Genomic DNA, 24,421 nt, shown 5'->3' with positions numbered 1-24,421 from the left:
TTGATAGCTGTGAAGATTTTGAAAACTTTAATATAGAATGCAGATACATACTGGTAAGCTCTATGCTTTATCAATACATTTTTATAAATCAATACAGAAATAATGGTTTAAGCCAGTAGTTCTCAAACTTTTTGGACCAAGTACCACCCCTAATCCAAACAAAGCATCCAAGTACCACCTACAAGTCATCATTTCATAGGAACCCCAGAAATTCTCAATGACACACTCACACATACATATAATAAATATTTTAATAATAAACTTTGATATAGCACCTTTAAATGTGGCTTCTCAAAGCGTTTTACAGAAAAAAACAGTAACAACAACAAATAAAAATAATAAAAAAGCACCATTTCAGTGAGAGGGGTGAGCCTGTTTAGTCGAGCAAAGCAGATGTGAATTCATTTTTCGAGCCTTGATACAATTCACAACAGAGTCTAACAGATTTTAAATCGTCAGGCATTTTCTTGATGCAAAGCTCTCGTGGTGAATGTTTCAATACGTCCATTAATTTCTGGAGCAACCTCTTTAATTCGTGCAACTACACCGCTATGTCGGCTTGTCATCGCTCTAGCACCATCTGTACAAACTCCGACACATTTTATCCAGTCGATGCCATTCTCCTCGATAAATTAATTCAGAAGCTGAAATATGTGCTCTCCTGTAGTTCCTGTTGGTAGTGGCTTACATAACAGAAAGTCCTCATGGGACGTACCCTCAAACTCGTATCTAACGTAAACGAGTGAATTGGCCAAATTGACTACAGACTCAGCTAATTGCAGTGAAAAACATCTGCTCATCTTAACGCGCTCTATCAGCGTACTTTTGATATCATTTCAATAATTCTATGAATGACCTTGTCTTTCAGGGGGGCAGCAGGTCGAGCTGTTTACCAGCTTTTTCTCCACACATAATACGTGTCAGCTCTTTTGCCAAAGGTAAATAAGGTTCTTCAAAAATAGTGTGGAGCTTACATGCTTTAGCAATCCGCAAGCTTGCATTTTTCCCCGTTTCCGTTTTTATTTCCGGATTTATTTTAAGTTTTTATTTCATGCGCATGGGAGCGAAACGCAGAGACGCTCTGTGTATTTTTCTCAGATTTACTTAATTAAGAACTGTTCTATTTTTCTGTTATCTATCACGCTTTCCTGTGCTCACAAGATTACAAGCGTTAGTAGCACGTATTTCTATGCATTCCTGTGTTTACAACATTGGCATTGTTCCAAAATCACGCACATTCTCCTACCTCCCTATTTGCTGGAGATAGTTTTTTTTAATACAATTGGTCACTTCGTCCATAGCATGCATTCCTATAGAGTGGTATATAATTACAGAGTATCTCTTGTGTCCACTGAAGTATTAGCGCGCACTGTATCTCAATACGTAGGCTGCGTATTCGACACGTATTAAAATAGAAAATATGAAAACCGTCCCGATTTTTCAGCGCACACAACAAAGTTCTATGGATCATATGGCGTACCAGCTGGCGGCGCTCCACGTACCAGCAGTTTGAGAACCACTGGTTTAAGCAATCAAGCAAATAACTGTTTACTGGTTTTTAAAATGTTTTCAAAACAAGCAGCATAGTGAGGAAATTGATTTCTGTTCATTTACTGTATGTGTATAGCTAGTCATGGTGTTGAAGCCAATATCCTGGCTTCCTTCAAGAATGGATGAGATCCAAAATGTACAACAAAATAACTAAATGACATATGTCTTCATATAATAAGAATAATACAGTTCTATGTGTGAGTGCTTTTGAAGACTCACATAGTGCAAAATGACTATGAGGGAAGGGGAGTGTAAATGCTCTCCACAAAAACAGTATCTAGTGTGGTGGCCATGGTGACTACAAAACATTTGTGCATCACAAAGGGTCTCACCTTGGCAGTTACAGCCTTCGGAGGGCAATTATAGAAGTGTGTGACCCGGATCCATCTGATCAAATGCCTGTCACTGGCATTATGATTTACATGGTAATGTCTCAGTAGTGTACTAACAGTGTTTCTTTGATAACCGAAGTGGTTTCCAACAGTCCCCTTGTCACGAATGACCCACTGTGCAAACGGGAGGATGGACCCTGTGCAGTACCTTAGGTGGTCAAGAGGCAAGAAGGTAACTTCCAAAGTAAACAAGGGCTAGACGAGAGACGTGGTCAAAGGCAAGTTCCATGGTTCATATCGAGAAAAATCAGGAGATGGTTCAGAAAACTAAGGCAAGGTAGGAGCTCCAAAGAATGACCAATGGGAAAAGAGCAGAGGGTTCTCGAGGGTTTAAGTATTGTGAAAGGAAGAAGGTGCACTGATTGATGGAGTGTCGTGGTTGGCTGATTGGCAGGAGTGGTGTCGTTTGGCAGAAGTGCTCAGGGCTGGAGTGTAATTAGCGTGAGTGCCCTTTCGTGTGAGAATGTGGTGGGATGAGGGTGTGACACCCCTGGTACATTACAGTTCGATTCAAACCCAGAGTTATTATTGTCATAATTGGAAATGTTTAGTATTTATTAGTGTGTATGACAGAGGCATTTATATTTTCTTGACATGTCTTCTTAAGTACTACACAGTTAAGGTGCATGTTAAAATGAATAAACTGGATCTATGCTTTGTAAAAAATGGAACTACCAGTAAATGAAGTGCTCTGAACACTTTTATTTGTAACATGGCTCTTTTTTGGTTGGGTGGTAGCAACAGTCATTATTTGTCAGAGAAGTTGTTCTATTATTCATTTTTCCTGTCTGGTTTTTGAGACAAATTCTGGCTAATCTGCCTAACCTGCTTTGTGTGTAACTTCACCTCACGTTTAATGTTCCACTTAAACTACCACTACCACATCCTCTGTAGTAAGCCTTGAAAAATTAATATCAAGAAAATCTTGTTAATAACCTCCAATGTCTTACTCCAGACAAGATATGCATATCTTAAATGGAAAGATTTATGTTGTTATAAATGAAAGAAAAAAGAAAAAAAATGGTCCTTAATCCACCAGCCTCAGATTTATTCTAAAAAGGAGAAATATTTGAAATGCAGTTGCTGTGATCTCTGTGAGCTATGTTGTAGTTAAAGCAATAGCAGCAAGAGATAGCAATAGATGTTGTAGCCCAACATCTGTGCACACTGGTGCATGTATCTGTGTGAGCACATATATGTAGGCTGACGATGAAGATACTGTTTAAGCAGACGGGTGACGGGGTGTTAGAGGGATTGCACTGCCCTCTTCCTATTGGCTTCCTATTACAGCATTCTCCCTTGAGACTCCTCTCTGTTTATTCACTTGCCCTCCCCATTACTAATTCAGAGCGCACAGCAGTAGGGGCTGTCACGTTTCATGGATGGCTATGAGATCATCAGCCAGCCTGCAGCTCCTCTGCTCTGCCCTGAATTTCTCATCCTTGCTGCTGCTGCTGCTGCTGCTGCTACTGGCAGAGGCTTTCCTCTGCCGCCTCCTGCTCTAGCAAGACACACCGGCCTCCCCTGACCAGCTGCACACAATGGAACCTGCTTGTAAGTGCACAGGACCGGCTTTGCCAAGACTAGCCCTAATCCAAGGATTTAGCATTGCCTCCCTCTGAACAGATTCTTCTTCGAAATGCGTGAGCACATTGGTGCAGGAACTCCACAAATGCTTTTTTTTGTTCATATATCTATTTAAAGCTGAAATGATCTTTTTTATGTTTCTTTTAATTGAATGGAGACGTTTCGGACAGTCTTTAGAAGCACGATCCTAATGCACTCTCAATCCCAGACCGACCACCTGCCTTTGACTTGATCAGCGATCTTTAAAGTATTCCTGAAGATCACTCTCCTTTGGCTTTGGAATCGCTAATGAATAACAACAGATCTAGATTGTATGTTTCCGGGTTGCGCCAAGACATACCTGTTCATCTGATTTTTACAAACCATCAGGACCTGATTCTCTTAAAAACAAGCAATCTAAGCCCATGGCAAGAGAGGAATTCAATACAGCAGGATTAATTTTTTCCCTTCTAACCTTAAGTGCATTGGCTGAAACTGACATGTTGTAAACACATTTGCTATTCATTGAGCACTTGTGATTTTCTCCTTCTAAAAGCTGTGGAAAACAATTCCTAAGACTGTTATAGTGCAAGAAGTCAGTTTGTGAGTTATTCATCATGCTCAAATTCCAGTTTGGTTAATGCACTGATTCTTTCTAGATTTTCAACATTTTTTTTTCCTTTCAACCATTATGCTCAGAATGTGGTTGAATTGGTTTGTGGATACAGACCATTATTTTACAGAGTGAGGTGCCTTGTGTGTCATAATTTCCTTATACTGTATGAAGTGTCTGTTGCTAGGCAACCGTTTTTTATCAGAGCTCTTGAAAAGAAGCGAGGTGTTAAAACAGATGCTTCCCCTGCAACATGGACTAGACCCAAAAGGTGTAAACGTGCACTTCCCCTTGGATGGACTGGAGGACAGGCCTGCTAGGTCCAGGCTATCTTCTCCTCCCCATTTCACCTTGTATAGTTCAGTCAACCCTGGCCAGCTCAAGCCCAAGCAGTGAGGCCAGCAGGCTGGAGCCTTCCTGCGCCCTCCACCCGGAAAAGGGGCTTCCCCCTTCCAAGCCCCCTCCTCAACTGGCCCCACCAGTGAAGAAAGCAGAGGAGACAGCTGAGGAGCGTAGCCGTTTAGTCACGGACTGCGCATGCCGTGTCCTGGAACTCCTAGGAATGGGACACCGGCTGTTTGTGCCTCGTCTTCTGGCGGTGAGAGTGTCTTCAAGTGTTTCTTTCCAAATCTGACATGCTTTTTTATGTGAAAGTTTATTTTGTAAGCAGGTATTTTTGCATTTAAAACTAAGAATGCATTTAAAATGAAGAACAAAAGGCTCTTCTTTTCATAAAGAGTTGTGAGAGTTTGGAACAAGCTAACCAGTCATGTTGTTGAAGCCTAGTTTCTTTAACAAACTATCTGAATGAGATCCTTGAATCAATTAGATACTGACTACTGAAGGAGCTAGATGATCAAGAGTGTCCTCCTCTTGTTTTAAACTGTTCTTGTTTCCTTATGTTTATCTATCAGGAGACTGACAGGAGACAGCCTGTGCTGGACAGTGCAGCTGTGTTGGCTTTTCCTTGAGCTTTTAATCAGGGTGATAGACACAAATCTTTAAGCAATCTAAGAGCATGGTAAACCTAGGTTTTATAACAGATTGTTTGTTTAGTGGAGATGTCACTTAAATGATTCCTGCATTTTTAAGTCTTGCTGAAATAATTTAGGTGAAAAGTATTTGTAAATATTTTCATTTGTACATTAAATATATTATTGCTTACAATAATAATCCCTTCCATTCACTGTTTTAGTTGAATAAAATGTTTTAATGGGATTTTTCAGTGATTGCTTGTTTTGTATTTTGTTGCTTTTGTAGGCGTAGTAAATAACAAACTCCAATTTTAGTTGAAATATTGCCAGTGTTTTGTTATGGTTTCACAGGCATATTGGTATTCCCCTTCACTGTGAATGAGGCCCAACTTGTCCCAGTCACATATCTTGGCTTCTTCAGTATCCATGTTAGACTGTGATGGACCTTTTTGTGCTGAAGTCCTTCGTCTATGCTTTCTTTAGTGTTAATACTTTTACAGTTTTATGCTACTTTGCATTAAGCTTATGGATGTTCAGTCTTGGTCCTGGAAGACTGGTATATCTGCAGGTTTTCATTCCAATTCATTTCATTCCTGCCTTTAACAAATCCTTCATCAGCCCTTAATCCAGCTAGTTAAAGGTTTAAAAAGACATAGTGCTAAGAATAGCAGATACAGTGTTTTTAAAATATCTGCACCCCCTAGAACTTTTTTTCAAATTTTGATATGTCAGAGTTTCATGCATTTATATAAGGACTTCTGTCCTCTTATCTACACACCATACTCCGTTATTTAAGGGGAAAAACATGTTTATCGGGAAAAATACATATTAAAAGTTAATACTGAGTTAATACTTGGTGGAAGCAATCTTTAATGACATTGACAGCTGTGAGTCTGTTGGGGTAGGTCTTTCTCTAAAAACATTTTCAGGCTCTGTCAGGTTCCTTGGGGAGTGATGATTGACATTAGTCTCCTAGTCATGCCACAAATTTTTAATTGGACTTTTTTAATTGGTCAGTACTTTGACTGGGCCACCTTACCTTTTTATTCTTTAGACACTCCAGTGTAGCTTTGGTTACATGCTTTGAGCCATTGTCATGCTGAAGGGTTAGATTCTGTCCCAGTTTTAGCTTTATTGCAGAGGGCATTCTCCTTTCTATTCTGACAAGTATAATGGTCTCTACCATTGAGAAACATCCCCATAACATGATGATGCCACCGCCATGCTTCACAGTAGGGATGGTATGGTTTCTGTGATGTGCTGTGTTGGATTTGCACCAAACATAATGCTTTTCATTTAGCCCAAAAAGTTCAATTTTCATTTAATCAGACAACAGTCATTTTTGCCACATGTTTGCAGCATCACTTAAGTGCATTGTTACTGTTTTTTCAGCAGTTACTTCCTTCATGGTATCCTGCTGTACAGTTGTGGACAGCCAACACCAACTTCAAACAGTCTTAGCCTCTATGATCAGTTTTCTTCTAACTCTGCAATCCAGTTTGGAGTATAATCAGTCCTTATCTAGGCAAGGTTTTGGTGGTACCATCGGTGGTTACACACCTGGAGAATGCTCCATGGCCAAAACATTGTGTTTCCTTTCTTTTCTTTTTAGCCTGGAATATACCTGTTACCTGTTCCTTTGCAGCCTATGCATGCTGACGCAGCTACCTAGTTGAACTACTTTAAACTTTGTATACCCATCACCTGATACTGTATGTGCCTTTCCACAACTTTGTCCCTAAGTTCTTTTAAAACCTTACGGGTGCTTATGGTGTCGTGTCTTTGCTTTGAAGTACACTATCCTGCATAGGAATATACAGGAACTGCTGGATTTGTCCTGAAATAATGAGAATCACTTCAATTTAACAAAGACTATTACTGTAACTGGTGTGTAATTATGAAGGTGATTTGTTATACCTGAGTTAATTTAGGATTGCTTGTAAGGGGGTAGATACTTATCCAGCCAGCCTATTTCAGTTTTTATTTTTTAAATAATTTTCTAAAACTTTTATGTATATTTTTTCACATGAACACTTTTGGGTAGAATATGCAGATAAATGAAATAAAAAAATATTTTAATACATTTCCAGACTATAGGGTGACAAAAGTTCAAAATGTGAAAGGGGTTGTAGAGTTTGTAGAGGCACTGATCATTTCAAATGTGAAAAGAGAACAAAAGTGCTTCATCATTGAGACTGTCATTTGCACTACATATCACGAAGCTGCTGTTACACTGTCTGACCACTGAGTGGCTCTGTGAGCTTGTTTACATAATATTTAAACACGAGTGAAAACATTGATGTTTTGTGTATTGGTTTTTATTTATTGGTTTTGGCAAAAACAATGAAGGAAATGTTACTTTGTGTCTGCAAACACTGGTTGAAGGTATTCTATATGATCAAGAATTTGTTGGCAGTATTATGCCTAATACATGTTCTGTTACTGTAGTAGGTAATAAATGTCCCTTATCTTTAAAATTGAAACTCAGTTGAAAAGCAAAAGAAACAACCTCATAACTTACCATACAGTTAATGTTTGAAACCCTTTATTGTCAAAATGTTTAACTGAGACGCATACCACAGTTTTTTTACCAACCTATTTAAACTATACCACTTAGCATGATATTACTGAACAGTTTTGCCCACTGCAGGAACTGTAATCAGATGTGGGAGCCAGGCCAGGACACGTACATAGCTCACCAGAAATCTCAAACATTGGTCTTGAATAAAAATCCACAAAGAGAAGTGTTGATTACTGGATTTAATGTTTCCTGGAATTAAGGTGACTGATATCAGCCATAGAGATGACAGCAGTGGATACAGGGGGAGGGGCAATATATGTCTAAAATAATATACAGGTCCATGAACTAAGAAGAATCAAGAGTCTCTGAGTCTATGCAGGTCAGACTAATTCAGAAGCATACCATATACTGTATAGCAGTGGTTCTCAAACATTTTGGACCTAGTACCACCCCTGATCAAACCAAAGCATCCAAGTACCACTTAAAAGTCATCTTCTCATAGGAACCCCAGAAAATCTCAATGACCAACAGTCTCACACATACATATAATAAATATTATAATAATGAACTTTATTTGATATAGCACCTTTAAAGGTGGCTTCTTAAAGCACTTTACAGAATGGCAACAGGAACAAGAATAATTAAAAATAAACAATAAAAAAGCACCATTTCAGTGAGAGGGATGAGCCTGTTTAGTCGAGCAAAGCAGATGTGAATTCATTGGTTGAACCTTGATACAATTCACAACAGAGTCTAATAGATTTTAAATCATCAGGCATTTTCTTGATGGCCAAGGCCTTGCGGTGGATGCTGCAGTCCGTCCACTTCATATCTGGAGCAACCTCTAATTCTTGCAACTACACTGCTGTGTTGGCTTGTCATTTCCGAGGCATTTTATCCAGTCGATGCCGTTCTCTTCGATACATTCATTCAGAAGCTGACATACAGTATGTGCTCTACTGTAGTTCCTGTTGGTAGCGGTTACAGAACAGAAAGTCCTCCTGGGACATACCCTCAAACTCGTATCTTAACGTAAACAAGCAAACTGGCCAAATCAAAGATATCTACAGACTCATCTAATTGTAGTGAAAAGCATCTGCTCATCTTATCGCGCTCTATCAGTGTACTTTTGACATCATCTGCCATATCACTAATTCTACGAGTGACTGTGTCTTTTGAAGGGGACAGCAGGTCAAGCTGTTTAGTAGCTTTTTCTCCACACATAATACGTGTCAGCTCTTTTGCCAACAGTAAACAAAGTTCTTCACAAATAGTGTGGGGCTTACCTGCTTTAGCAATCCGCAAGCTTGCATTTTTCCCCGTTTCTGTTTCAGAAGTCCGTCTCAGAAGTTAAAAGATGTTTTTATTTCATGCGTATGGGAGCGAACAAAGAGACACTCTGTGTATTTTTTCAAATTAACCTAGAACAGTTCTTAAACATTTTTCTATCTATCACGCTTTCCTGTGCTCACAAGATTGCCAGTGTTCCAAAACCATGCACATTGTCCTACCTCCCTATTTGCAGAAGATAACTTTTTTTTAGAAAATACATCAGTCACTTACATTCGTAGGACACATTCATATACAATGGTATAGAATTACATAGTAGCTCTTGTGTCCACTCAAGTATTAGCGCGTGCTGTATCATAGTACTTAGGCTGCGTATTCGACTCAAACTAATTTTATTAAATTGAAAATATGCAAACCCGTCCCAATTTTTCAGTGCACACAACACATTTCCAGGGCCATATGGCGTACCACCTGGCGGCGCTCCGCGTACCACAGTTTGACAACCACTGCTCTGTAGTATATAGTATAGTGTTAGGATTATGCTAGAGTCCACTAGCACACTCCGCTGTTTAACATATGTAAATAGTTCTGTGAAAAAAGTGCTTTTTATTGAAGTCTTTCACTTTCCCAACATAGACTGAGAAAGACCTATAGGGATATCAGCAGCAGAAATGGTAGACATGGTCACTGATAGCTTTTTACCCAGTTTCTCATAGCGCTTACGAGAGGAAATAGTGACAGTGAAGCAAACAGAAGTGAGAGAACCATTAGGAAACAATGATCATAGTGTGGTGTAGTTTGAAGTATGTTTTGAAACTTCAGGATGAGTGCAAAGCAAAGGTTTACAACTTCTGAAAAGCAGATTTTGAAGGAATATGACACAATTTAAGAGAAGCAAAATGGTATAGGACAGAAATTAATTCATTGGTAAGTCAATAGCAATAGTTTAAAAAATATTCTTGAAGCACAGAACAAATTTAGTTAAGTAAATCAGAAGCTAATAAACAGTAATACAAATGGTTCAAGAAGTCAGGACAAATGTAAAGGAAAAGATAGATGTTTATAAAATGAATAAAAAAACAACAGGACAAAAGAAAAGAAAAAGAGTACTGCAACAATAGGTAAAAAAGGCACATAAGAAAGGCCAAAAGAGAAACTGAAAACAATATTACAATGGAATTTAAAATAAAAAAAACAGTTTTGTAAGCACTACATTAGCAAAAACAATGAAGGAAATGTTACTTTGTGTCTGCAAACACTGGTTGAAGGTATTCTATATGATCAAGAATTTGTTGGCAGTATTATGCCTAATACATGTTCTGTTACTGTAGTAGGTAATAAATGTCCCTTATCTTTAAAATTGAAACTCAGTTGAAAAGCAAAAGAAACAACCTCATAACTTACCATACAGTTAATGTTTGAAACCCTTTATTGTCAAAATGTTTAACTGAGACGCATACCACAGTTTTTTTACCAACCTATTTAAACTATACCACTTAGCATGATATTACTGAACAGTTTTGCCCACTGCAGGAACTGTAATCAGATGTGGGAGCCAGGCCAGGACACGTACATAGCTCACCAGAAATCTCAAACATTGGTCTTGAATAAAAATCCACAAAGAGAAGTGTTGATTACTGGATTTAATGTTTCCTGGAATTAAGGTGACTGATATCAGCCATAGAGATGACAGCAGTGGATACAGGGGGAGGGGCAATATATGTCTAAAATAATATACAGGTCCATGAACTAAGAAGAATCAAGAGTCTCTGAGTCTATGCAGGTCAGACTAATTCAGAAGCATACCATATACTGTATAGCAGTGGTTCTCAAACATTTTGGACCTAGTACCACCCCTGATCAAACCAAAGCATCCAAGTACCACTTAAAAGTCATCTTCTCATAGGAACCCCAGAAAATCTCAATGACCAACAGTCTCACACATACATATAATAAATATTATAATAATGAACTTTATTTGATATAGCACCTTTAAAGGTGGCTTCTTAAAGCACTTTACAGAATGGCAACAGGAACAAGAATAATTAAAAATAAACAATAAAAAAGCACCATTTCAGTGAGAGGGATGAGCCTGTTTAGTCGAGCAAAGCAGATGTGAATTCATTGGTTGAACCTTGATACAATTCACAACAGAGTCTAATAGATTTTAAATCATCAGGCATTTTCTTGATGGCCAAGGCCTTGCGGTGGATGCTGCAGTCCGTCCACTTCATATCTGGAGCAACCTCTAATTCTTGCAACTACACTGCTGTGTTGGCTTGTCATTTCCGAGGCATTTTATCCAGTCGATGCCGTTCTCTTCGATACATTCATTCAGAAGCTGACATACAGTATGTGCTCTACTGTAGTTCCTGTTGGTAGCGGTTACAGAACAGAAAGTCCTCCTGGGACATACCCTCAAACTCGTATCTTAACGTAAACAAGCAAACTGGCCAAATCAAAGATATCTACAGACTCATCTAATTGTAGTGAAAAGCATCTGCTCATCTTATCGCGCTCTATCAGTGTACTTTTGACATCATCTGCCATATCACTAATTCTACGAGTGACTGTGTCTTTTGAAGGGGACAGCAGGTCAAGCTGTTTAGTAGCTTTTTCTCCACACATAATACGTGTCAGCTCTTTTGCCAACAGTAAACAAAGTTCTTCACAAATAGTGTGGGGCTTACCTGCTTTAGCAATCCGCAAGCTTGCATTTTTCCCCGTTTCTGTTTCAGAAGTCCGTCTCAGAAGTTAAAAGATGTTTTTATTTCATGCGTATGGGAGCGAACAAAGAGACACTCTGTGTATTTTTTCAAATTAACCTAGAACAGTTCTTAAACATTTTTCTATCTATCACGCTTTCCTGTGCTCACAAGATTGCCAGTGTTCCAAAACCATGCACATTGTCCTACCTCCCTATTTGCAGAAGATAACTTTGTTTTAGAAAATACATCAGTCACTTACATTCGTAGGACACATTCATATACAATGGTATAGAATTACATAGTAGCTCTTGTGTCCACTCAAGTATTAGCGCGTGCTGTATCATAGTACTTAGGCTGCGTATTCGACTCAAACTAATTTTATTAAATTGAAAATATGCAAACCCGTCCCAATTTTTCAGTGCACACAACACATTTCCAGGGCCATATGGCGTACCACCTGGCGGCGCTCCGCGTACCACAGTTTGACAACCACTGCTCTGTAGTATATAGTATAGTGTTAGGATTATGCTAGAGTCCACTAGCACACTCCGCTGTTTAACATATGTAAATAGTTCTGTGAAAAAAGTGCTTTTTATTGAAGTCTTTCACTTTCCCAACATAGACTGAGAAAGACCTATAGGGATATCAGCAGCAGAAATGGTAGACATGGTCACTGATAGCTTTTTACCCAGTTTCTCATAGCGCTTACGAGAGGAAATAGTGACAGTGAAGCAAACAGAAGTGAGAGAACCATTAGGAAACAATGATCATAGTGTGGTGTAGTTTGAAGTATGTTTTGAAACTTCAGGATGAGTGCAAAGCAAAGGTTTACAACTTCTGAAAAGCAGATTTTGAAGGAATATGACACAATTTAAGAGAAGCAAAATGGTATAGGACAGAAATTAATTCATTGGTAAGTCAATAGCAATAGTTTAAAAAATATTCTTGAAGCACAGAACAAATTTAGTTAAGTAAATCAGAAGCTAATAAACAGTAATACAAATGGTTCAAGAAGTCAGGACAAATGTAAAGGAAAAGATAGATGTTTATAAAATGAATAAAAAAACAACAGGACAAAAGAAAAGAAAAAGAGTACTGCAACAATAGGTAAAAAAGGCACATAAGAAAGGCCAAAAGAGAAACTGAAAACAATATTACAATGGAATTTAAAATAAAAAAAACAGTTTTGTAAGCACTACATTAGCAAAAGAACTATCAAGGAAGAAATAAAATATATTTGGGACAGAAATGGTTAACTTCTAGACATTAAAAGGGAAAAGGCAGATGTAGTAAATGAGTATTTCACTCAGGTGTTCACTAAGGCACAAAAACAACATGCCTCAGACAGCAGAAGGACAAGGTTTTGTACTAGATAATATTAGAATAGAATAGGGGGAAGTGTTTTGGGTACTACAAGCACTCAAAATGTATAAATACCCAGGGCCTAATGTTACAATGACCAAAGAAAGTCAGCACCCCATTTCTAAAAATAAGCCTTTATTGCCTTATAGACTTGAATTAAAGTTCCTTTTTTAATTTATCTTCACGTCTGACCTACATTTTTCAAACATGTCAATTAACAAATAATCTCGATAATTTTTTTAAGAACTTTTAACTAAAATAAAAACTGTTAATAGCTTGGTCAGATAAGTGTCCACTGTCTTTGTAATAGCAATCCTAACTTAGGCCAGGTATAAGAAAGATATTACAGTAATCTAAACGTGAATAAATAAAAGACTTTTGAAGAATCTCTGTCATGAGTTGCAAGGCTCATGGATGTGTGCACATGAGAACACCATTTCATCACAGATGTTCTGTTATTTATTAATATTATTTATTAATTATGTTGTAATTATTAGGAGTGGGGTTTGTGTACGGGGACAGCAAGAATGTCTGGATATACTTTTATTTTGATGTAGATTTGATATGGTTATAAAGCAAAATAAACAAAAACCAGGACCTTTGCCTTAAGACAAACTCCACTCCTATAAAATAACATCACCTACTTCCCAGCAACACACCCCTACATACATGAACAAAACTCACTAAGTTAAGCTATGTGAGAATCTGCACTAAAAATCCCTACCCAATTTTATAATTAGTGAAAACATTGCACACTAGGTGAGCTGTTTACATGTCTTTTAGGCCCTAGAAGGTGTCCTCTCTTTCCAGCCCCAATAACAGACCTTCCATGGAACAAACTGCTACATGCATATATCAATATTTCAGCATGAGATCACAGCAAAGGTCTTAATTGAACAGTGTTACACTGTAGAGGACAGATTATAACTTTCCCTAATGTCGTTCAAATTAAAGTACAGGGTCAAACATGATGCTAGGGTTTCCAACTTCCATCAAAGGTTTGCCTATTCAAATTTGCACATTTTGTGGATCATTTACTGTCATAACACTTCTCATTGTGACTTAATCTAAACAATAATACGTACGTATCAACCTACCTCCTAAGTTCATGCTTTCAACTATTATTAAGCTATTGTTTACAGCATGTTCTTAGAAAATAAGGTGACCATCAAGACCCTAAAAAACTGGACACCTTTAAACAGAACAGGATATTGATGGTGTTTTGAGACTGAAAGCAATAACCTGTGCTAAACTATTAGGTATATTAGTGCAACCTGACACTAAAACAAAAACAAAAAGTAAACACAATCGCTGTCACTGTTAACATATGTTTTTTTATTATTTTGTACATGCTTATTGCGTGTTTTATATCTTTTAATTTGAAAATGCTGTCGATATGTATTTGATCATATTGGACATAATTGTATAGTATCACGATATAATATCACTATAATGTCATGATAATGCCACTGCTGAGACCAAGTACAGCTGTTCAGGGTCATTATAAATATGGACTATAGATCAATATTCAGCAGATATTCAGCAGATAATAAAAAAACGACTTTCAGATCACGGCAACTGAAAGTAAATTATTTAAAGATGCAGTTTAGCTTATGAATTTTGTAAAGCTGATAATATCACATTAAAGAATAGTTAAACTATTTGGCAAACTTGCTGTTTCTTGGATTACCTATAGTTTCAGAGCAATTTATTTTAATTTGTGGCTCATAGTGTCTGTTTTTTTTAAGACTGATGGCCACTCTTTTTGAAGAAAATGTGGTTCAAGTCACTCTATTCATGAGGAATATATACGCATTTGGATTTCACTGTCGAAGGCATGTGCAGTCTTAGAATTAATCTGTCCTAGTAGAAATTTTTCTTTTAACAGGAATTGTGTTCTGTATTGTATTCAGATTAGTAGTACTTCCCTCGATTGAACAATCATAGTTTCTCCTAGCTTTTATTTGTCCCACTGCTTTCACCTTATGATTAGGCCTAGTGGTAGGAGAGTTGTGTGGTCACTAAACCCCCTGCAAGCAACAATCTATAGGAGGCAATCAACTACTGAGTTGAATATGTGGAACCAGGAAAAGAGGAAAAGCTATTAAATGAGCACAGTGGAGATAAGGAGCTCATATATTCTCGTGAGGTAACCATAAGTACTGGAATTTTTAGGTTCTCTAATTACTTCCCTTAAACACAAGCTTTAGGGGTAAATTGTTTGAAGGACTAATTATTGATCTGTGTAGTTAATATGCTATGCAGCGATAATATTCCCTTACACACACCTAACAAAGTCTACTAAAATTAAAAAATATATATCTTTTACTTGTAAAATGATTTTTGTAGAGCCCAACTCATTACTGTTTATTAATTGTGTATTAGATGAGGACTGAAGGAGTTTTTTTTTCTTTATTACTGTTATAGTGTTATAAGTGCTTTCAAGTCTAAATGTCTTAAGTTGGTCTTTTGCTTATTAAACCTATTGTTTATAATATTCAGCCTCCCTTTTATGTTCTTAACTGGCAGCAGGCTGGCATCTGTACTTTTGAGTTATTGTTGGGCTATTTTTGTTGCTGTTGCTTTTGAGAGTCAGGTTATTTTATAGATATGCAAAATATTATATTATATAATTATTATATATTATTATAGAGCTTGAAGGTTTCTCTCTGCATACTATTAGAAAAGATTGTGGACCACTGTAAATAGGAATGTTAGCCCCCTAGCTTAAATTTTCAGTGAAAACATGAAAAAGATGTAATGTGCTCTCAACCAATGGGCAATATGCATATGAGCATTTATCAAGGTGTGTGTCAACTCTGATGGTGGTCATGATACTTTCTTAAGCAAGTTGGATAAAGGTGACTCCACTCATTCAGACATGATAAAATAATAAAACAGCAAACAAATCTTAAAACAACTGAAACAAATAAATTTATATTTTCAGTGAATGATAATTAAATGATATTTTCAAATAAATACATTATTTGTGGGTGACACAAATTATTAGCCTGGCAGCCAGCATTGACTTCATCAATGACATCGACTACCTCGACTTCTGTATATTTGTGTCTTTAGAGAGACAATATCCATAGCTGCTAATGTTTTCAATTGCTGCACGTTCTCTCTTTAACAGCATTTATATAAAAAATTCTTACAATTCCTTATTATTTGCAGGGGGGCATACAACCTGCAGATCATTGTACGAAATGGAAATGAATGCCATATCCTAGTATGCACACTTGCAGTCTTTTTCCTGTATATTGTAACGCGACGGGTTCAGCAAAGATAGAAACAGGAGCTCAGCCTCTATTTAATGAGAAAATGGCGCTTTATTAACCGGATGTGCATCCGGCACAGCAACCACATTTATTTAAAATTATTCTCTGCCGATGTGCACTTAACCACTGGTAACAAAGCAGCGCTAAATATGGAACCACAGAAAGCACTATGACCTGTAAGGGTGTCCCTTTACGCTTTTTATAACAGTGCACCCTCGAGTGTTCACGCACTTTAAATCCACACTTGCGCTATGTCACTGAAGTGTGGGCTTGAAGGAAGGAATATTTAGAAACATAACTTAAAGATTTTTTTTTCCTGTGAGTGATAAGAATATTAGCAGTTTAGAATTTCTTAAGTGGTTTACTTCATATTTAAGTAATTGTTTTCATTATGTTCAAATATCTAATTATTGTACTTCTTCATCAATGTCACCAGTTCAATTTGGGGTACCACAGGGATCAGTGCTGGGGCCAATATTGTTCTCTCTTTACATGCTGCTGCTAGGTAGGATAATACAAAAACATAATATTAACTTTCATTCATATGCTGATGACACGCAAATATACTTTTAGTTTACACCAAACGACAACTCTTCTATTATCGCTTTAGTTAATTGCATTAATGAAGTAAAGACTTGGATGTGTGAAAACTGATAAAACTGAGGTTCTGTTGTTTGGAGGAAACAATACTGATAGGACAACTATAACTGAGAGGATTTAAAAATGTGCCTCAAAGACTCAGCACATAACCTAGGCTTAGACACAAGGCTTTCATTTAACTCTTATGTTAAAACAGTATCTAAAACATGCTTCCTACAGTTAAGAAATATTGCAAAACTACAGCAGTTTCTCTCCACTCAAGACACAGAGAAATTAATACATGCTCGTGTATACAGCAGGTTAGACTGCTGCAATGCCCTATTATCAGGGAGGACCCACCACTCTTTTAAGACCTTACAGCGAATTCAGAATGCAGCAGCTAGAATTGTTACTAGGAGCAGAAAGTACAACCATACAACCCCCATACTTAGCTCTCTTCATTGGCTTCCTGTCAGGAACAGGGCGGACTTCAAAATCCTTCTACTTACTTACAAGGCTCTCAGAGGTCAGGCACCTGTCTATCTAATGGAACTTATTAATGTTTACCATCCAAGTCGCCTGCTTAGATCACAGAATGTAGGTCTCCTTCATATTCCACTAATTAATAAAATAGCAGTTGGCGGTAAAGCCTTTAGTTACAGGGCCCCTAGCTTATGGAACAGTCTCCCACACCATATTCGGGATGCCGAGTCAATCTCAGTATTCAAATTCAGACTGAAGACCTATTACTTCAGCTTAGCCTATTCACACCTTACATTATAGCCTGCTGCAACCATGGCTGCTGGAGTTGGTGCCCAGGCTTGGTACCATCTGAGTTGGGTGCTGCATCACTGCCATGGATCCAAGAGGGAGATTGTGGATAAAGCTATCGTTTAGGAGGAATTTACTGGTCTACAGAGATCTGCAAGGAGTACTTACACACAGAAGACATGATGGCTGGATGGATAAATACCCTCAACGTTTCCTTTTTTAAATTATATAATGTTAGCATGCCCAAAGGGGTTGGGACGCCAGTTGACCTTGGACCCCTAGAGGTTTTTTCTCTCCTTACTATGGAGTTTTTGGTCCCTCTCCTCTGTCTTCTGGTCTTCTGTTCTGTATTGACAAAATGCATTGTCTATTGTTAAGCGCCTTCGGGCAACCTTGTTGTGAAAGGCGCTATATAAAAATAAATTGTATTGAATTGAATTCTAATGTTGGTTAGAACTGGTATCATTAAACAGTGATAAACAGGAAAAAGTGATTAATCTGACATAAATTAATGTGGCATCTGTTATGATGGATGTTGTTTTCATCCATTTTACATCCATTTTTAAATTTTAGATGACTCCAGATAGTAGATTGATCAATACTAGGCTTCATAATGGTTGATAAGGTGTTTTTGTCCATTTTGTTAATTACTTTTTTCTTTTATTCTGTCAACCACATCACTTCAACACTTATATTAGTGCCTTATCACTTTTTGGCCCTAGACCGCTTACCCTATACCCCAAGTATAATAAATTTACACAGATTTCCTGCAGTACCAAGATGTTTTAAAGCTGCTGAAATGTTAGCAAAAATATTTAAATCAGAAAACAGTCTAGTACGTTATTGCTCCTTAATATGTCCACAATGGCAGATCAATATTATTAATACTTTTGAGTGGAAGCAAGTCATTTAGTTTGATATATTGCTTATACAAGATACTGAAGCATAAGATTCAATCTTATGACTCGTATCAAGTAATAAAATTAATGCTATTAAAGAAACATGTCTTGAGTGAAATGTCCCAAAAGTCGAATGAAGTATTTCATAGCAGTTATAAGACTTTGCACTGATTATCATACAGACATAGACTGGCTTTACCTGATGCATTCTGTTGACTACACATCACACAGTAAGACTACAGAACAACAGGATGTGGAGAAACTACACTCTCCATTTTCTGTGGTTTTTGGCACATTGCACTCAGCAATGTCTCCTGCCACAGATGTACATTTGTATGAGTGAACCAAGGTTTTAAGTAAACAGAGAATTCTGACCCACTGAAAAACAACATTTGTCAACATTTATCCTACTGTGCTGTGTTAAGAAATGCATTTCAAAGTAATAAACAAAGCCAACATGTCTCTACCTACAGACCTCAAAGGAAGACCTGCTTCAGGCAGATTTCGAAGGGGCACTGAAGTTCTTCCGTGTCCAGTTGCCAAAACGCTACCGGGCAGCTGAGAACGCTCGGCGTCTGATGGAACAGGCCTGCAACATCAAGGTAGGAGCAGGACATTTTCTGGTTAGAGATGATTTTACAGCAGTTGGAATTTATTTGTGAGAATATGGATCAGTTACCTTGGTCTGGAGAGCCTGGAGGGTCATTTTATTTCATTCCAGATTAGTTCTAAGTGACTTCATTGGACCATTTATTTGCCAAACTGGGGCTATTTAACAGTTTCGTAAGTCTTTGTGTGAAATCAGTTGGATGGTTGGTTGGATACAAAGTTGGATATAGGGTGGTGTAGTACCTAAGAGCTACAGTACAGCTAAGTTCTAAGTTTGGTTATGAGTACTCCCAAAAAACATGCTTGCAACTTATCCATGTGCATTGAAGTCCAAGATAAGGTTGCACACACATAAAAGGGCTGCACACACATAAAAAGTGTCAAATTCTGTTAAATTATATGTTTCCACACCCTTGTTGCTCCTGCAGTTAAGGCTGTGACAAAAAAAAGACATTACGCAACAAATTACCTATTAAACCTGCAGAATTGTGTTTCTTTACAGCCAGGATTACACTCAGTAAAGAGATCCATTTTAAATGTTGAAACACAGTTGTTAAAACTTGGTAAAGCTTAGTATTGAATGCTTTAAGGACACATTTTCTGTTTTGGTTCCAATTAAATGCAAAGCTGATTCTAATTAAATTTGCTGATTTACACTTCTGTACAAATGTACAATTGAATGTACAGTTATGAGAAAAAGTTTGTAATTATCTGGATTTCTGCATGAATGGCTCCTAAAATGTGATCTGATGTTTATCTAAGTCATAATTATAAATAAAGACAGTCTTATTTTACAAACAACATGCACAGCATTTTACATTGTCATATCTTTTTTGAATAAATGGTTTAAACCCGTTGTTCTCAAACTGTGGCACGGGTACCACTTGTGGTACGCGGAGCGCCCCCAGGTGGTACGCCAGATGACCCTGGAAATGTGTTGTGTGCACTGAAAAATTGGGATGGGTTTTCATATTTTCTATTTTAATAAAATTAGTTTAGATATCAAATACGCAGCCTATGTACTATGATACAGTGTGCTAATACTTGAATGGACAGAAGAGCTACTATGTAATTCTATATCATTGTATAGGAATGCTTGCTACAAACATAAGTGACCAATTGTATTTAAAAAAAGTTATTTCCAGCAAATAGGAAGGTAGGAGAATGTGCATGATTTTGGAACAGTGCCAGTCTTATAAGCATAGGAATGTGTGCTACGAATGTAAGTGACTGTTTTGTTTTAAAAGTTATCTTCTGCAAATAGGGAGGTAGGAGAATGTGTATGGTTTTGGAACACTGGCAATCTTGAGAGTACAGAAAAGCTTGATAGTTAACAGATAAATATTTAAGGACTGTCCTAGGTTAATTTGAGAAAAATACATACTGTAGAACGTCGCTGTGTTTCGCTCCCATGCACATGAAATAAAAACGTCTTTTAATTTCTGAGACGGACTCCTGAAACGGAAATGGGGGAAAATGCAAGCCTGCTGATTGCTTAAGCAGGTAAGCCTCACAATATTTGTGAAGAACTTTGTTAACCGTTGGCAAAAGAGCTGACATGTATTATGTGTGGAGAAAAAGCTGCTAAACAGCTTGACCTGCTGCCTCCGTCGAAAGACATAGTCACGCGTGGAATTATTGATATGTCAGATTATGTCAAAAGTATAGTACGCTGATAGAGTGCGTTAAGATGAGCAGATGCTTTTCAGTGCAATTAGATGAGTCTGTAGATGTTGTTGATTTGGCCAATTTGCTCATTTACGTTAGATATGAGTTTGAGGGCATGTCACATGAGGACTTTCTGTTTTGTAAGCCGCTACCAATAAGAACTACAGGAGAGCACACATTTCAGGTTCTGAATGAATTTATCGAAAAGAATGGCATCGACTGGATAAAATGGGTCGGAGTTTGTGCAGACGGTGCGAGAGCGATGAAAAGCTGACAATGCAGTGTAGTTGCATGAATTAGAGAGGTCGCTATGAAGTGGATGCAGTGCAGCATCCAGTGCGAGGCCTTGGCAGCCAAGAAAATGCCTGAGGATTTAAAATCTGTTAGACTCTGTTGTCAAGGTTGTGAATTGTATCAAGGCTCGACCAATTTATTCACCTCTGCTTTGCTCGACTAAACAGGCTCAACTCTCTCATTGAAATGGTGTTTTTTTATTTTTAATTGTTGTTCCTGTTGTCATTCTGTAAAGCGCTTTGAGAAGCCACCTTTAAAGGCGCTGTATAAAAGTTTATTATTTATTATTTTATATATTATATTTGTGTGTGAGTGTGTGTGCACGCGCTCATGTTGATCATTGAAATTTTCTGTGGTGAGAAGATGACTTGTAGGTGGTACTTGGATGCTTTGGTTTGGTACTTGGTCCTATAAATTTGAGAACCACTGGTTTAAACAATCAAGGTAACTGATGGAAAAAGTATGTGAACCTCTAGGATAATGACATCTTGAAAAGATGGTAATTAGAGTTAGATATTCCAATCAATGAGTCACGTGTTCCAATCAATTCAGGTGTGAGTTTGACCTGCCCTGCGGTATAAAAAATCACACAATTTCACAATAGAATTCTGTTGAAGTGCAATATGGCCCAATCAAAAGAGATTTCAGAGGACCTCAGAAGAAGAGTTGTTGAAGCTCATAAGCTTGGAAAGGGTTACAAAAGGATTTCTAAAGATTTGGGCCTGCATCAGTCCACAGTCAGGCTTATAGATTACAAATGGAAGAAATTCAGCCCCGTTGCTACTCTCCCTAGGAGTGGGCATCCTACAAAGATAATAATAATAATAATAAACTTTATTTTATATAGCGCCTTTAAAGGTGGCTTCTCAAAGCGCTTTACAGGATTACAATAATAATAAATAAGAAGATATCACAAGATAAGACACAATTACAATTACAACAATACAACAATAACAATAGAGGAGACCGTGGAAGGTGGTACTAAGAAGAGCAGAGGGGTGAAGAATGGAACCAGTTAAGTAAAGGCTTTTCTGAAGAAGAAGGTTTTGAGTCTGGATTTGAAGGAGTTTAGAGAAGGTGACTCTCTGATATCCTTGGGCAAAGAGTTCCAGAGCTTGGGGGCATAGCAGGAGAAGGCCCTGTCGCCCATACAATGTAGATGGGCTTGGGGGACAGTAAGGAGGGCAGAATTTGAAGAGCGGAGGTTGCGAGGTGGGGAGTAGGGCGATAAAAGTTCAGACAGGTATTGAGGTGCCAAGCCATGTAAAGCCTTATAGGTGAGCATGAGGATTTTAAAGTCTATGCGGAATTTGACAGGAAGCCAGTGCAAGGACTCCAGGATAGGAGTAATGTGAACACTTGCACTAGACCTGGTCAGGATTCTGGCTGCTGAATTTTGGACATACTGCAGTTTGTTCAGAGTAGATTTAGATACCTTGGCGAGTAGAGCATTGCAGTAGTCAATTCGAGAGAATACAAATATGTTGATCAGCTTTTCAGCCACAGTTAATGATAGCATAGGGCGTAGTCTTGCGATATTTCAAAGGTGAAAAAAAGATGTTTTGACAGTATGCTGTACATGTGGGTCGAATGTTAAGCCAGAATCAAATATAACCCCAAGGTTTTTCAATTTTGATTGAAGCTCAAGTACAGAGCCATCTACAGATAGGGTTACAGGACTGGCTTTACGAAGTTGATGGGGGGTACCAATAAGCATGACTTCAGTCTTGTCACAGTTAAGATGAAGGAAGTTTTGAGTCATCCAAATTTTTATGTCAGAGATGCAATTAGATAGAATAGAGACAGCCACATCAGTGTCAGGTTTGGTATGGATGTATATTTGAGTATCGTCAGCGTAAAAATGAAAGCTGGGGCCATGTGATCTTAAAAGCTGACCAAGTGGGAACATGTAAATGCTGAAGAGCAAGGGGCCCAGTATTGAGCCCTGGGGGACACCAGACTTGACAAGACCAATTTCAGACCTGTACCCATTGAGAGAGACAAAGTGACAGCGATCAGTGAGGTAAGATTTAAACCATTTGAGGGCAGTGTCAGAGACTCCAAACACAGTTTCGAGATGAGAAAGTAAGATGTTATGGTCAACAGTGTCAAAGGCAGCACTGAGATCAAGAAGGATGAGTATGGAAAGAGAACCAGAATCAGAAGCTATTAGGAGATCGTTGGTGACTTTGACCAGGGCGGTTTTGTGCTGTGAAGTTGACGGAAGCCAGATTGGAGGGGTTCGAAAAGGTTGTTTGTCATGAGGTGGTTATGTAACTGAAGTGTGACAGCACGTTCTAGAATTTTAGAGAGAAAGGGTAAGTTGGAGATGGGGCGAAAGTTGTTAAGATTGTCGAGAGCCATGTTAGGCTTCTTTGGCACAGGGGTAATAGCAGCAGTTTTGAGGACCGTTGGTACAATGCCAGTGCTCAAGGATTCATGTATTATATTGAGGACAATGGGACAGAGAGAAGAGAAACAGGACTGGAATAAAGAGGTGGGAATGGGATCTAAAATAGATGTGGTGGGTTTCATGCGCGTAAGTAGTTTGTTTAGGGATGCTGAGTCAAGAAGAGAGAAGCTGGAGAGACGGGAACCAGAGAAGTTGGATGAGGAGGGAGGAGGTATGGAAATTATATCCGTAGTGGAGAGAATGTGATGCCGGATGTTGTCAATCTTAGAACTAAAGAAATCTAAGAATGTGTTGCAAAGTTGTGATGAGGCAGGTAATGTGGTAGGGCAGTTTGGCTTGAGCAGTCTGTTGATGGTGGAGAAAAGATGTCTGGGGTTGTTTTGGTGATTTTCAATGATGTGAGAGAAGTAGGTGGATCTAGCAGACTCTATAGTAACCTTATAATCAGATAAGTAATCTCTCCAGGCCTGATAATGTACATTTAGGCTGGAAAGACGCCACCTACGCTCAAGTTTGCGAGAGGCTGCCTTCATGAATCGCAGATGGTTATTGTACCAGGGGGCAGGGCGAGAGAAGGAGATGGTTCGAGTTTTTAAAGGAGCAAAGGTGTCGAGGGTAGATAAAAGAGCATTGTCAAGTAACTGTATTTTGTCCTCTAGAGGGTCAGAGGAAGAGAAACAGGAGGACAGAACAGAATTTGCAAACCTTTTGATCGCCAGTTGCGGAAATTTACAGAGCATGAGGGGGAAGTGTTAGAAACAGGTAATTCCAGATTGAAGAGAATGGCTAAGTGGTCAGAGAGGCCAGAATCAATGGGAGAGCAGTTGGAGACAAAGGAGTCATTTGCAATAATTAGATCTAAGGTGTGTCCTTTGTTATGTGTAGGGGTACAAACAAACTGAGTAAGGTCAAAGCATCCCAAAAGAGAAA

At 38.2% G+C, this 24,421-nt stretch overlaps 1 long non-coding RNA gene across 1 annotated transcript; it reads left to right on the top strand.

Moving 5' to 3' along the window:
- The first annotated feature begins 1,131 nt into the window (after positions 1-1,131).
- Positions 1,132-24,421, top strand: LOC148636000 (uncharacterized). Its single transcript, XR_015932677.1, has 3 exons — positions 1,132-4,720; positions 18,981-22,781; positions 23,576-24,421. It is a non-coding gene; the product is annotated as an uncharacterized LOC148636000 (long non-coding RNA).

This window comes from Lepisosteus platostomus, unplaced genomic scaffold, assembly GCF_059453375.1.
Source record: "Lepisosteus platostomus isolate fLepPlt1 unplaced genomic scaffold, fLepPlt1.hap1 Scaffold_207_H1, whole genome shotgun sequence".
NCBI classification, from domain to species: Eukaryota; Metazoa; Chordata; class Actinopteri; order Semionotiformes; family Lepisosteidae; genus Lepisosteus; species Lepisosteus platostomus.
This window is presented reverse-complemented; position numbering and strand designations above follow the sequence as displayed.